Source organism: Castor canadensis, chromosome 14, assembly GCF_047511655.1.
Source record: "Castor canadensis chromosome 14, mCasCan1.hap1v2, whole genome shotgun sequence".
In the NCBI taxonomy this organism is placed as follows: domain Eukaryota; kingdom Metazoa; phylum Chordata; class Mammalia; order Rodentia; family Castoridae; genus Castor; species Castor canadensis.
This window is the reverse complement of record NC_133399.1, coordinates 40,507,191-40,520,449: the sequence shown is the minus strand read 5'-3', so window position 1 is coordinate 40,520,449 and position 13,259 is coordinate 40,507,191. Positions and strand designations below refer to the sequence as shown.

At 51.9% G+C, this 13,259-nt stretch overlaps 1 protein-coding gene across 4 annotated transcripts in view; it reads right to left on the bottom strand.

Moving 5' to 3' along the window:
• The window catches only part of Kdm4b (lysine demethylase 4B), a 122,443-nt gene extending 110,145 nt beyond the window's left edge, over positions 1–12,298 (bottom strand). For all 4 annotated transcript variants that reach the window (XM_020172387.2, XM_020172389.2, XM_020172391.2 and 1 more), the window contains exon 1: positions 12,170–12,298. The gene's annotated coding sequence lies outside the window, so the exon portion shown is untranslated. The remainder of the gene's footprint in view (positions 1–12,169) is intronic.
• Between the last annotated feature and the right edge of the window lie 961 nt (positions 12,299–13,259).

Here is a 13,259-nt window from a genome sequence, read left to right as displayed (position 1 = left end):
GCCAACTTCAACACACAGCACCAAAAAGAAAAAAAAAAAATCCAAGCACCTAAGTGACTAAGTGAGAGGACCAAGTTAAGCATGGCTCTAAGGGAATCAGCACAGATTTCCTTTAAATAATTACAGTGGGGGCTCCAGTCAATTCTGAGAAGTTCACACAAATATGGTAGAACCTAGAGTAAGTGCCTAGAAAATATTTCCAAAAATACATTGAAAACAATCATTAAACGAATTAAGATGTAACATCAGAAAATACTCATAAAAAAGGGAACAATGAAAGGGACAGAACAAAACAACATGAGACAGAAAGCAAGATGGGCAATGGCAAGCACGAATTCAACTCCCATTCCTTAAATGTGAATGGGTTAACAATCCACCCCAAAGACAGATTGTCACACTGCATCAAAAATATAAGATCCAACTATGTGTAACCTACAGAAAAGCATTCTTTGGATTCAAAGATATAAAGAGGCCAAAAATAAAGAAATGGAAAATAGGCGTAATGTGCAAATGGCAATCATAAGAAAGCTAGAATGGCTACACCAATACCAGATAAAAATGCAATTGGGCATGGTGGTACACACCTGTAATCCTAGCACTCAGGAGGTACAAGCCACCCTGGGCTACATAGCAAGACCATGTTCCTCAAAAATTTTTTTACTAGAGCTAAAGAGGGATATTTTATCATGATGAAACGTCAATCTAATGGGAAGATACAACAATCATTAATATATATGCACCTGACAACAATGCCCCAACATACATGAAGCAAAAACTCACAGAAATGAAGGCAGGAATAGATAACAGCAAAGGTTGGTGACATCAACACCTCACTTTTAATAAGGGATAAAATAACTCGGCAGATTAAAAAAGAATAGAAGACCTAAACAACACTATAAACTAACAGACATCTACAGAACACTCCACCAAACCACAGTGAAATACACTTTCTTCTCGGTCTATGTGGAACATTCTCTATGATAAACCACACATTAGGCCATAAAACAAGCCTCATTAATAGAATTCAAGTCATACAAAGTAGTTGCTCCAACCACAGTGGGAATTAGAGCTCAGTAACAAAGAAACTTGAGTACTCACAAATGTGTGGAAATGAAACAACACAAGCCTAAATAAAGAATGGATGAAAGAAGTCACAAGAGAATGAGGAAATATTTTGAGGTCAATGGAAATAAAGGCAAAACTTACAAGATGCAGCTAAGGCAGTACTTAAAGGGAAATTTGTAGCTGCACAGATTCAAAAACAACATCTCCTGTTCACAATCTATACATCCACCTTAAGACACTGGAAAAGAAGAACATACTGAACCCAAAGGAAGCAGAGAAAGGAAATAAGGACGATTAGAGCAGAAATGAGTGAAGTAGAAAACAGAAAGTCAAGGAAACCCAAAGTTGGCTCTTTGGCAAGAAGAACAAAGTTGACACACCTTTAGGTAAACGGATGAAATAAAAAGAGACTCAAATTGCTAAAATTAGGAGTGAAAGATGGGCCACTGCTATTATTCCCCACCTTAGAGAAATAAAAAATTTTGGCGTGGACCACCAAGCAATGAGAGAATGACTACTGACGCCTGCAACACTTGGACGTGTTGTTAGTGAAAAGCAATCCAAAAGGCTCCCTGCTTTGTGACTCCAGCTACACAGCAGCTGCAGAGAGCTGGGTTATGGAGGTGGAGCACAGAGCAGTGGCTGCCAGGATTGGGTGGGAGTGCAGTGACTAGAAACGGAAGTCCTTCGCATTGACACAACAGTTCTACACAGGTGACAAGATGTCACAAAGGCGTAATGGAAAATGAGCATATGTGAAAAGCGGCTGAAATGTAAGGTCTACGGTGAATTTGTGCCTGTCAGTTTCTTATTGTTGACAAGGTATTCTGGTTACATAAAATATTACCACGGAGGGGAGGGGAGAGCAGGGGGAGCTGGGCAAAGAACAGAGGACCTCTCTGCACTATTTCTGCAAGGAACTGGGAGTCTGTGATTCTTTAAACATTAAAATTCTACAACAACATGAGGGGGTATGGAAAGGCAGACTGATGGAGGGACTGGGGATGGGTATGGGGGTGCTCATCATTGTCTACCTCTGTGTGTGTATTAGGTGTGAGGGGCTCAGCTCAGCAGAGCACTTGCCAAGCATGCACAAGGCCCTGGCTTCCACTCCCCCCACCCCACACCACAAAAACAGCAGTAATAAAAGGAACCAATGACGGAAGGACCCTCCGCACCCAGACTTGCAAACACCCTTCAGGACACTCCACCACCACAAGCACAGGCTGATGGGCACCCTGTCCTCTTGTATCAGTAGACTCAGAGGTCACTGAGCTGGAGAGAGTTTTCCATAAGATGAATCTTAAAAAGATGCCAGTGGCACAGTACAGCCTGGCACACTTGAGGCCCTGGGCTCCATCCCCAGCACCACAAAATGATGAAAGAAAGAAAAATCCAAAGCCACCAGATGGTCCCATAGCAGCTGTACCAATGACAGTATAAAGGACATTTGCAAAGCACTGGGGTTCTACTCCGCCCTCCTCACCAGCATCCTACCCCACAGGACTGACCATCCAGAGCCTTGCCTGCACACTGACACACCCAGCCAGGGTGCTCACAAGGCCTTGTGTGTCCACATGCAGGTGAGCAGCTCTGCTACCGAGGTGCCAGCTTGCGCTAAACAAGACTAGAGGAAAGGAGACAGGGCAGCACAACCATCAGCGGGCAGATTCAGCCCAGCCAAGCTGGGAGGCAGCACTCTCCACATAGCTTGCTGATGAGGACCACTCAGGGACCCAGCCAATTGTGACACACACCTTAAGTCGCTTCCACCCTCACAGCCTTGAGGGAGCTGCCCTCTTGTCATCTGGCCACAGAAAGGAAGCTGAAGCACACAGGTGACTTACCCAAGATCACATAGTTGGGGAGGAAGTAGCAGAGCCTGGTCAGACTCAACTGTCACAACCTGATGTCAGAAATGAATCCTCCTTCCCTCACCTGCCATCCACCAGCAAGGCCCGGCAGGCAGGGCTCCTCTAAGTCTAGCCTGCTAGGCCAATTCAGACCACCTTCTTCTGAATGTGCCTGTACACATGCTAACTGCCTCTCTGCTCTTGTCCTGACAACCACTAGAGAGGTCTTTAAAACACAGAACTCTCCGGCCCACCGGTACCTGCAAAGGGCTCTTGCTCTCCATGATGAGGTCCATCCCTAGCTGCATATCTCAAGGCAGGGCAGATGTGGGCCTCTGTGAGCCTTGGAAGCCTGCTCCTTTTGATTGATCCTCAACTATTCTGAGCACATTCTGCCACAGGGCCTTTGCATATGTGGTCTGCTTTCCTCTGGAGTTGGCTTTCTCCCAGATGTTCCTGCAGTTAACACCTGAACCTGTTCAGAGCTCTGCCCTACATCACCTGCAAGAAGAGGCCTTCCCTGTGCACCCAGTTAAGAGGCACCACCCCTTGAGTTCCCTAATCAAATCTGGTCTTCCTTTATTCCTGGCTGCCGACTCAGCACTCAGGCCAACATGATAAACACGGAGATATCTGAGCACACAGACTAGCAAGCCAGTTTTCATACCACACAGTGTTTTTATAATGACCATCCCTCTAGGAAGCTAGTTAGGATAACAGCCACAGTGGCTCGGCCATGGTGGTCCAGCCAATGGCTAACAGCCAAATCGGTGACTGCAGGAAGCCTCAGGTTTCACAGCCCCCAGGGATGTACTTACTCCTCAACAGCAGCTTCTGGCACCCTGCACCACAGGGGAAGCAACAGGGACACCTGTGCCTGAGTCATGGCACAGCTGGGAAGCATGAACCTAAGCAAGTTATTTTCACCAGGAGGAGCCAGTCTGCAGGATCCACGCTGCCTGTGCCCCTTGGGGCCCTGACTGGCACATTCAGCCAAGGGCTAGGCTCTTAGATTGATCAGTCACTCTACAATCAACACCCACCCCCTGCACTCCCTCCTCCTCCCAGTTCATAGGTGTAGGAAACCTGAGATGGCACAGGAAACAAGCTCCAGCAGATTTCTGCCTGGGATCTGGGGCTGCCTCCAGTCCAGCCTCCCAGAACCCCCCACACGTGCTCCTGGTGCACAAGGACCCCTCCACGGCCCACCTGCCCCACTAAACCCATGCTCCAGAAACAGACAAGCATTTTTTTTCAGCGGGGGGTAAGATTGTTTTCCTCTAGTTATTTTGGAGATGGGGTTTTCTAGAACTATGTGGCCTGGCTGGCCTTAAAACGTGATCCTCCCAATCTCAGCCTCCCAAGTAGCTAGGATTACAGGCATGAGCCATTGGCACCTAGCAACAAGCATCTTTTCTAGGGCATTGTACTCACTGTAGCAGCTCTTGGCTTCCATTCCCTTATGGCAGGAGCACAGGACAGCACAGAAGTCATGGGCTACCTGCACACAGGCGAGTCTAGTGAGTTCTACTGCGACATGACAACTCACAGCCAATGAAAGTGAGAGAAAGCCAGTGCTTAATACTAAAGGCCCAGCACGGGCTTGAGTGCTCAAAACTGGGCACTCCCCTGACCGCTGTGGACACTGAACCAACACTATCAAAACACAGCCGCCAATCCTCTCTAAGGGCTCCCTCTCAACAGTACCCACTGCACAGTGGTAGGTTTGAGTCAGGCCTGCATCACTGTCTAGTCACAGGCCAGCAGAGCCAGGGCCTCTGCCTGAACAGAAGGGCAGGAAGAAGGGGGCCACAGACCCAGAATTCACTGAGCACCGGAAAATCCCATTTGCCACACACTAGACCCATTGCAGCACCTGCCCACCTGGGAGCACGGGTTGTCCAAAGGATTGGCCAGGAGGGGCAGCTCTTGGCACTAAATTACACATCTACTACCAGATTAAAAAAATAAAAAAAGTCGGATATAGTAGCCATGACTGTGATTCCAGTACCTCGGGAGGCTGAGGCAGGAGGACCTTGAGTTTTGGGCCATACTGGGCTACAGAGCCAGACCCCTGTCCCAAACAATCAACCAGTAAGTAAAAGTTTAAAAATATAAATAAGTAAGAAAGGAGGGTAAAACTTACCTCATGAGTAGTTTTTATAATGATGACAGCTGAAATGATAAAATTTGGGTAGATCAAATCCAACAAAATGTTACTAAAATTAATTCCACCTGTTTCTTTTCTACCTTGTTTTGTGGCTACTAGAAAATTTCCTTCACACATGGAGCTTGCTTTGTACTCTCACTGGACAAGGCTGTTAGAAATACCTCGTTAGCCCCACACCACGGCTGCCCTTCTGAATGAATGAGATGTGAGAGGAAGCGCACAGAGCCACCGTGGAAGTTGAGTGAACCACACACCTGGGGAACTGCTAGGACCTGGCAGTACTGAGCCCAGTGTTTCCACCCACTATGGACAGGAAGTCCTGAGCCTGTCACGGCAGCTGCTGGTAGGTTCAGTCAGCTCTGTGGTCAGAGGGGACCCCTGGGACCCATCCCTACGCTACTGCTCGCACAAAGCCCGATTCTGATTCTTCTGCTGGCTCATCTTACACAAGCCATTTCTCTCCACACTCTCTCCCCGAGACTGAGGAGGCCAAGAAAACAAAAAGGGGCCGGCCCTACGCCCAGCTGCCTGGAAGGTGCCTTGCTCCAGTCCAAGTGCAAATGCAAAAGGGAGGTGCAGCCAGGTCAGCCCTGATGACCAATGTGACTTGCAGCTCACATTGACACAGGTGCTGGACAGACAGGTAGGAGACTGCAGCTGCCATCACTTGGACCGGCCCACAGAGAGAGACCTGCACGAGGTCCTGCTCCCCTCTATACCCAAGAATCACTGGGGTGGGCATAGTGGTGACTGCAGCCTGTGTCATGAGGCTTACTCTTTATCCACTAGACAAACCCAACCCCAGGCCAGTGATGGCCCAACACCTAGCACTCAAACACTGCTAAGAGGGAGGCACAGCTCACTTCAGATGCAAAGACAGATTAGTGCAAATTTGTCATAGATCCCTTTGCATTGGCTGAGACCACCGAAATGGGAAAGAAAAGAAGGGCAGAGAGGGAGATACAGAGGCTGAGACAGCAAACCTAATTCAAAAACACGCAACTGTGAAAGCCAAGGAATTATGCTTGTTTCCACCTGCTGGAGCAACAGTCGTCCTAGGACTCTCTGGACATGCCTCAGCATCCTCTGCTTGCTCAGGAAGCATTCCCAAACCAGAATAAGACAAAGAAGCCAGGTGCTGGTAGCTCACACCCGTAATCCTAGCTATTCAGGAGGCAGAGATTAGAAGAATTATGGTTCAAAGCCACCCCAGGCAAATAGTTCACAATGCCCTATCTCAAAAAAACCCATCACAAAAAAAAGGGCTGGTGGAGACTCAAGGTGTAGACCCTGAGGTCAAATCTCAGTACCACAAAACAAAACAAAAAAAGGCAAAGGGTGCCACCCCAGTCCCCACCCTGGCCACCCAATGGCCATCTGCCTGATAGTCAGTTGTGCCCACAAAGCTGCACTGCACACCCGCAGAAGACAGGGCACTGGACTTGGCAGAGCAGAGCCAGGCGCTCACACACAGCTGTGGATCCTGGTCTTCCCTTTAAGCCTCAGCTGTACATGCAGGGCTCATCTGACGTTAGGGGAGTTGTCACCCAAAGGGAGCGGCGAGGAAAAGCTGGCCATCCCTGGGATGTGTCCCTCTTGTTGATGACTTTCTTTCTTGTTTTATAGGGCTGGGGATGAACCCAGGGCCTCGCTCCTGCTAGGCAAGTGCTCACCGCTGAGCCCCATGTCTGCCTTTATCCTGAAGCTGTCCAGTGGCTATATCATACCTTCTTACATTCCCAACAGTTTTAGTTCTGCTCGAACTAAAACTGGCCCACTTTTTAAGTCTAGATAGATTATGACGCTAAATGTTCCAAGATGAGAGACTTGCTCACTGAACCAACCAGGTTTTGCCAAGCCCCCACCATGCCCCAGAAGCTTCCCCAAGTGCTGGGCTCATGTGCAGCCAAGACCAGTGCCCTTCCTGCTGCTGCAATGGTTAGCTAGCTCCAGTCCAGCGACCTAGTCCTGCCTGCCTCCTGGTTTTTGTTCAGCCTGTGGTCTAAGAGTGGGTAGGAAAAAAATTCAAAAGAAAAATATTTCATGATGTGAAAATTGTATGGAATTCATACTTCTGGGTTTGTAAATAAAGTTCTATTGGAACACAGGCACATTCATTCATTTGGATATTGGATATTATCCATGGCAATTTGTTTGTTTGTTTTGAGATAGGGTCTTGCTATATAGCCCAGGCTGTTCTCAAATTCATCATCTTCTCACCTCCACCTCCCAAGTGCTTGTATTACAGGCATGTGCCACCACACCTGGCATTGTACCCCTCCGGCTTACAAAGCTAAAAATATTTGTTATCTAGTCTTTTACAGAAAAAGCCACTGCCCTGGTGCATGAGTTAGACAACAAATGCATCAAGAGAATAACATACATTCCTGATAGTGTCATGCACAGAGAACCAAAAGCTAGAGGATGTGACTACAGGGGCACTCTTTGGGCAGGAGGTCAGGGAGGCCTAACAAAGCTGAGACATGAACAAGAAGAAGCTTACTGGGTGGAGGCAGCAGAGGGGAAAAGCATTCTAGTAGGGAGAACAGCCAAGTGCAAAGATCCTGAGGCAGGAAAAAGGAGGCCAATAAGGTGGTTATGCCTCAAGAGGGCAGACATAGGAAGTGTAGTGGCAGGAAAGAAAGGAGACAGCAAGGAAGTTGCAGGAAGTTTTCCCTTCCAACTGGTTCTAAGCAGAGTAAGACCATTTTTCTTTCTATTGCTATTTCTCTTGATTTTTTTTAATAGAATTGATTTTTTAGAACAATTTCAGGTTGCAGAAACATAGGGGAGGTAGGCTAGGCATGGTGGTGCATGCCTGTCATCCCAGCTACTTGGGAGGTAGAAGAGAGAGGATTACAGTCCTGAGTCAGCCACGGAAAAGCACAAATCTCTAAACGAAAAATAAACTAAAGCCAAAAGGCTGGGGGCATGGCTCAAGTGGTAGAGCACCTGCCTGGCAAGTACCAGGCCCTGTGTTCAAATCCCAGTACCTCCAGAGAGAGGGAGGTGTGGAGAGATCTCTCCCTGTCCCCACGGGGAAGGTCATTAGCTTTTATGAACCCCTCGAGAGCACAGGAGTGGGACATCTGATCAAGTCAAGGAACTCCACAACAAAGATCATGCCAGGCAAAGGTAGACTACAAAAGCAATGCACCCAGTCTTCAGGTGATAACTGTTTGCTGTTTGTCTTTGCATGCTGGCAAGAACTTTGCCGCTGAGCTGCACCCCAAGCCCACATACAAACTTCTTAATACACATTCACTTTCATGTGGATCAGTACAAGTGTCTGCAACCAGCACATGGACACCCACAGCTTCAGGGACGCTATTGTTCAGGAAGAAACCAAGATTACAAAAGTGAGTCACCCTGGATCCATTGGAAAAGTGCCACTCAACTGATGGGATGAGGTGTAGCAGGGTATGGTGATTGCAAGGGTATGGAAGTGCTACCTCTGGGAAGCCTGGGCAGGGACCTGCAGGGGCTCAGTGACTGGAGAAGCCAGGAAGACTGCCCATCCTCATGAGCAGGGTGGGCATGGGTGTCAGCTCTTCTTGTCCCAGGGCTAGGGAGGGCAGACAGACAGCAGTGAAGGACCTGGATTGAGGAGTGTAGACAGGGCACAGTTTGCAAACAGGAGCCTCTTGCTCTTAAGGGCAGGGAGGACAAAGGAAAGGGAGAACTCAAGGCCAACACAGCAGCTGCTGCGGGATAAAGGCTAAGTCCAGGTTCCCTCCTGGGGGTGGCTGTGCCCGCAAGGGACCCTAAGCAGTGTCTAGGGACACTTGTGGCTATTACGACTGGGGATGCCCCTGGCATGGAGTGGGTGGAGGCCAGGGACACTGCTCAGCACCTTGCAGGGTACAGGACACCCACCCAGAGAAGGAGGCAGGTCACAGGGTGGGTGGGACAGGTATGGACTAACGAGCTCAAAGCTCCTGGCTGGGGTGAAGTGCTATAGGGCCCCTGGCCCCTCAGACCCTCATAGCCACCTAGGAGATGTATGTTTGCCATGCCCATTTTACAGATGCACAGAGGGGGAATACGAGCACCAGAGACACACCCTGAGGAGGGACCAGAACCTAAATTCCAAAGCCTAAGGGGGGCATAGCACAGAGGCCAGAACCCCAGGATGTCACCAAGAATGCATTCGGCCCTTCCTCTACTGTCCCTCATCCTAAGCCAAGAGTGGAGGCCCCTGGCATGGCACAGGTCTGAGGGACCGGCCAAGCAGCTATACTGCAGGTCTTTGGAGTCTGGCCAGGAGCCCAGGACAAGGCTGTCATAAGGGCCAGCCATCTGTCATAGTATGACCAGTGCAGGCCTGTACCCCACAGTCCTCTCGCTCCCCGCCCCCTCCCGCCCATGGGCTTGTGAAGGCTGACTGCCCCACTCCAAGCTCCTGAACAAGTGGCTGGCCCAAGGCCACACAGCTGTGCACCCTATCATGCTTCTGGGTCCTGGGGAACAGCCTTAGGAAACAGCCACTCCCAAACTGAGCCACGCCCAGGGCAGGTTCATTTCACACACATGGCCTCCTGTAGCTCCCTGTGCTGGCCCCAGCTGCGCACCGGTTACAGCTGTGACCAGGTCCCAGGGTGCCCTCCTGGCTTTAGTCACCAACAAAATCCCCACTACACCCCAAGTCTCCTGGAGTCAGGACTCCTCCCAACCTGCCTGGATGCATGCCCAACCCCCACAGGCCAGGTGATCCTCACAGGTGTCAGATGGCAGGACAGATGGCTCTCCAGGGTTGTTGAGGCACCAGGGCCCATTGGGGGAAGGGGCGGGTGCAGGACAAGTGGAGGCCAGAGACCAGCAGAGGCAGTGGAAAAGTTAGCAATCAAATCTAGGCAGGGTGGTTAAAGTGGGTGCTAGGGGCACGGAGGCCAGCCCCTGACCTGCCCAGGAGGCTCCCGCAGGAAGGGACAGGGATGGAGGACAGGCTGAGGATGGAGGACCAGTCTTTTTTTTTTTTTTTTGATGGGACTCAGGGCTTCCTGCTTGTAAAGCAGGTACACTACCTCTTGGGCCACACCTCCGATCCAGGGGTCGGTTTTTACAAGAAACAGAAAGCACCGCAAAGACTCATAAATGACAGCTTTAAGCTCTGGGATTTAGGTCTTCTTAGCAGCCCACTCCCCAAAGAAGAAAGGATTAGAAAACGCAAGAAAATCAATTGTTATTAGGACCGTATACATTTTGAGTCTCAGTACCGACGCACACAGGCACGCATGCACTCAGGCACGCAGCGCACAGCGTGGCTGACAGAGACACTTCCGCCCAGAGCACCCCACAGCATTTGTGTACCCCAATCTCCGCGGTAACCTCCACCAGGCCAGGATGGGATGGTCTGCCCGCCCGGTGCCCCAAGCACCCAGGGAGAGCACCAAGACTTGCCAAATAGCTAACCAGAGGCACAAAAAGAGGATCAGCAAGTTTTAGAAAGCCATGCTCCGCGGAGCATCAAAAGTTGACTCTCCCACTTCCCACTCTGTCCTTGGGCTTTTGAAGAAGAAAAGACGAAGATGACACGATGCCCATTGCTTTCCCAGGGTGCCAAGAAAACGCTGGCTACTCTGCTGACACGCCCTCCCCTGGCTCTTAGGCAGCTATTATCTGAGAATTAAGGGAGTCATTAGCTCTTGTGGGGCGGTGACAAAAGCCCAGAGGAGTCACCTAATGAGCGCATTTTAGGGCAGGTGCTGTTTTGAGGCACTTTCTTCCACCTAGAGACAGTGTGATAAGTGGCTCTTGGGACAGATTGGTGGGACACGACCCCAAGCCCTTTGCAACCTGGAATCCTCAGACCCTACGATGGTGCTGGCACTTAGGCGGACACACGGGGACAAGCTGAAAAAGTGCCTTTGCCAGAAGCACAGGGAAAGAGACACACACACTTCACATATTCCAGGATCACTGGGCTCTATCTACTGAGCCGGCCACCTTCTCACTAGTTTTGCAACTCGGGAAACAGTTCCCAGGTGCCACTGAATTATTAAAACAAAAGCATCCTCCCCCAACCAGACAGATGGGACAGGCGAAAAGCAGCCCTCACCTCCTCCGCCTGGGGATGGGGGAGTCAAAAAACGTATAAAACCTTCCCCTGTGCACAGTGAATGCAGACCCCAATTCCCTCTGATATCCCCGCACCCCCGGAGGAGACCCAGGCCCTGGCAAACCTCAGGACAAACACATTTCAGAATGAACCTGTCCCCAGCTGCCACAGGGACGCCCACGGAGGACCGCGCAAGGGGTGGCCACGGGAGCAACTGCACCATTCATTTCCACGGAGAGGGGCTTCCTCCGAGATGGCGATGGGTGGGAAGGAGGGGGACAGGGAGACGCATCTTGAAGCTGCCATTGCCTAGCAAGTAGGTACATTTTTTTAATTAAAAAAAAAAAAATCCAGATTGCGTGTTTATTGGAGGGGGCGCTCTGGAACATGGTGGGGGACCAAGTTTGAAAGCCACGATTGCACAGCAGGTTGACGCGGGGAGGGGGTGGGTGCAGGGATGGGTATTTGGGGGGCAGCACTGGGTGTCCACGCTGGTGGCTTCTCCTGAGTCTCCTTGGTGCCCTAAGTGCCAGAAACGCAGGCAGGCGTACCAAGGGCCTGGGGTCTTTTATTTCTTTTTCTTTTTGCTTCTCTTCCTTTCCTTTTTTTTTAAAAAATTATTATTAGGATTGTTTAGAATAATAAAGAGAAGGGCCGGACCGGGCCACCCACGCTGTCATCTTTTGTGCGGGACGGCAGGGCCGGCTGGGCCCAGCCCCCGCGCGCCCCGGGCCCGGGAAGGGACGCCCCCGCCCCCGCCCTGGGCGCGCCCCGCCTTTGTCCGGCCCAGCCGCCCTCGCCCGAGGACCCCCGGGCGCCCCCGGGCCGGGCGGTTAACGCCCACAACCGCCTCGCCGGCCGGGACAAAGCGCGACGGCCGGGCCGAGCAGGCCGCGCCCGAGGCCTGGGCCTCGAGTCCCGGGCGCGTCCGCAGCCGCGAGCTGCGGCGCGGGGGCGACACGGCGGCAGCGGCGGGGCCCGCGCTTGGACGCGGCCGGCAGGCCGGCTTCCCCGCGGACTCACCTGAGGCGGCGCGCGCGGCCCGGTCCGGAGCAGCGGCGCGCGCTCCCCGTCCTCGGCGTCGCACCCCCAGGCCCAGCTCGGGCCGGGCCCCGCTCGGTCGCTGGCTACCGAGCTCTCCGCGAGCGCCCCGGGCGGGGCTTATGAGGAGGCGCATCAGCTCCGCCCCGGCTGCCATTGGCCACCGAGCCCACGCCCGCACGCCCATTGGCTGCGGCTGACAGCTCCGCCCCTCCCCTCCGCCGGGCCCATCAACACAGCAAGGCCCGCCCTCCGCGCATCACGATTGGGCGGGGGCAGGTGCCGGCTTCTCCTCTTCATTGGCCGGCCGGCGGGGACACGCCGGCGCCCACTCACGTGCCCGCTGACCGGCTCCGCTTTCATTGGATACGGCGCACGCCAACCAAGAAGGACGCTACCAAACTGACGGCGTTGGGCCTCGAATTGACAAGGGCGCCTCGGGGACCGCCCAACTACTGTACTAAGGGAAGCTCGGATTGGCTTAGAAAATCAGCCCAAGGCACCGATTGGCCGGGGCAGATGCCAATCATTGTCCGCTCGCGCCGGACCCCGCCCTCCTTATCAAGCCGCGACTGAGTACGTGAGAACCCGCACAACATCAGCGCACCCTGTCTGGGACGCGGAGAGATAGAGTTCGAGACCCGTAGCCGGAATTTAGGCGCCCAGTTCCCCAAATTTGCAGTGTGCCAAGCTGGGAAACATTGCATCTAAAAGCAACCCATTTTGCAAAAAACTGATAATTACAAAAATATAGTCAGGCAGCTGGCGCCAGACGCACCCCCGGGGCAGGTTCGTTTCCACCGCCAATGAGCAAACATTTGCCCAGGGACAAGGCCTTGGGAAGAGTTAGACTTCCTCCCCCGAGCTCCCTCAAACCCATCTGGGTTCAAAGCTCCTCTGAGCCTGTTTCCCCTGTGGCTTTGATAGTAGTACACACCACCTGCCTGGGATGTTGCAAGTGTTCAGTGGGACATTTCTCTAGTTAGCAGTTCTCTGCAACATGTGTGGTGCCTCCCAGCTGGGCACTTTGCAAACGGGAGGACTTGGTGCCCAGTTCCAGCTACAGGTCTCC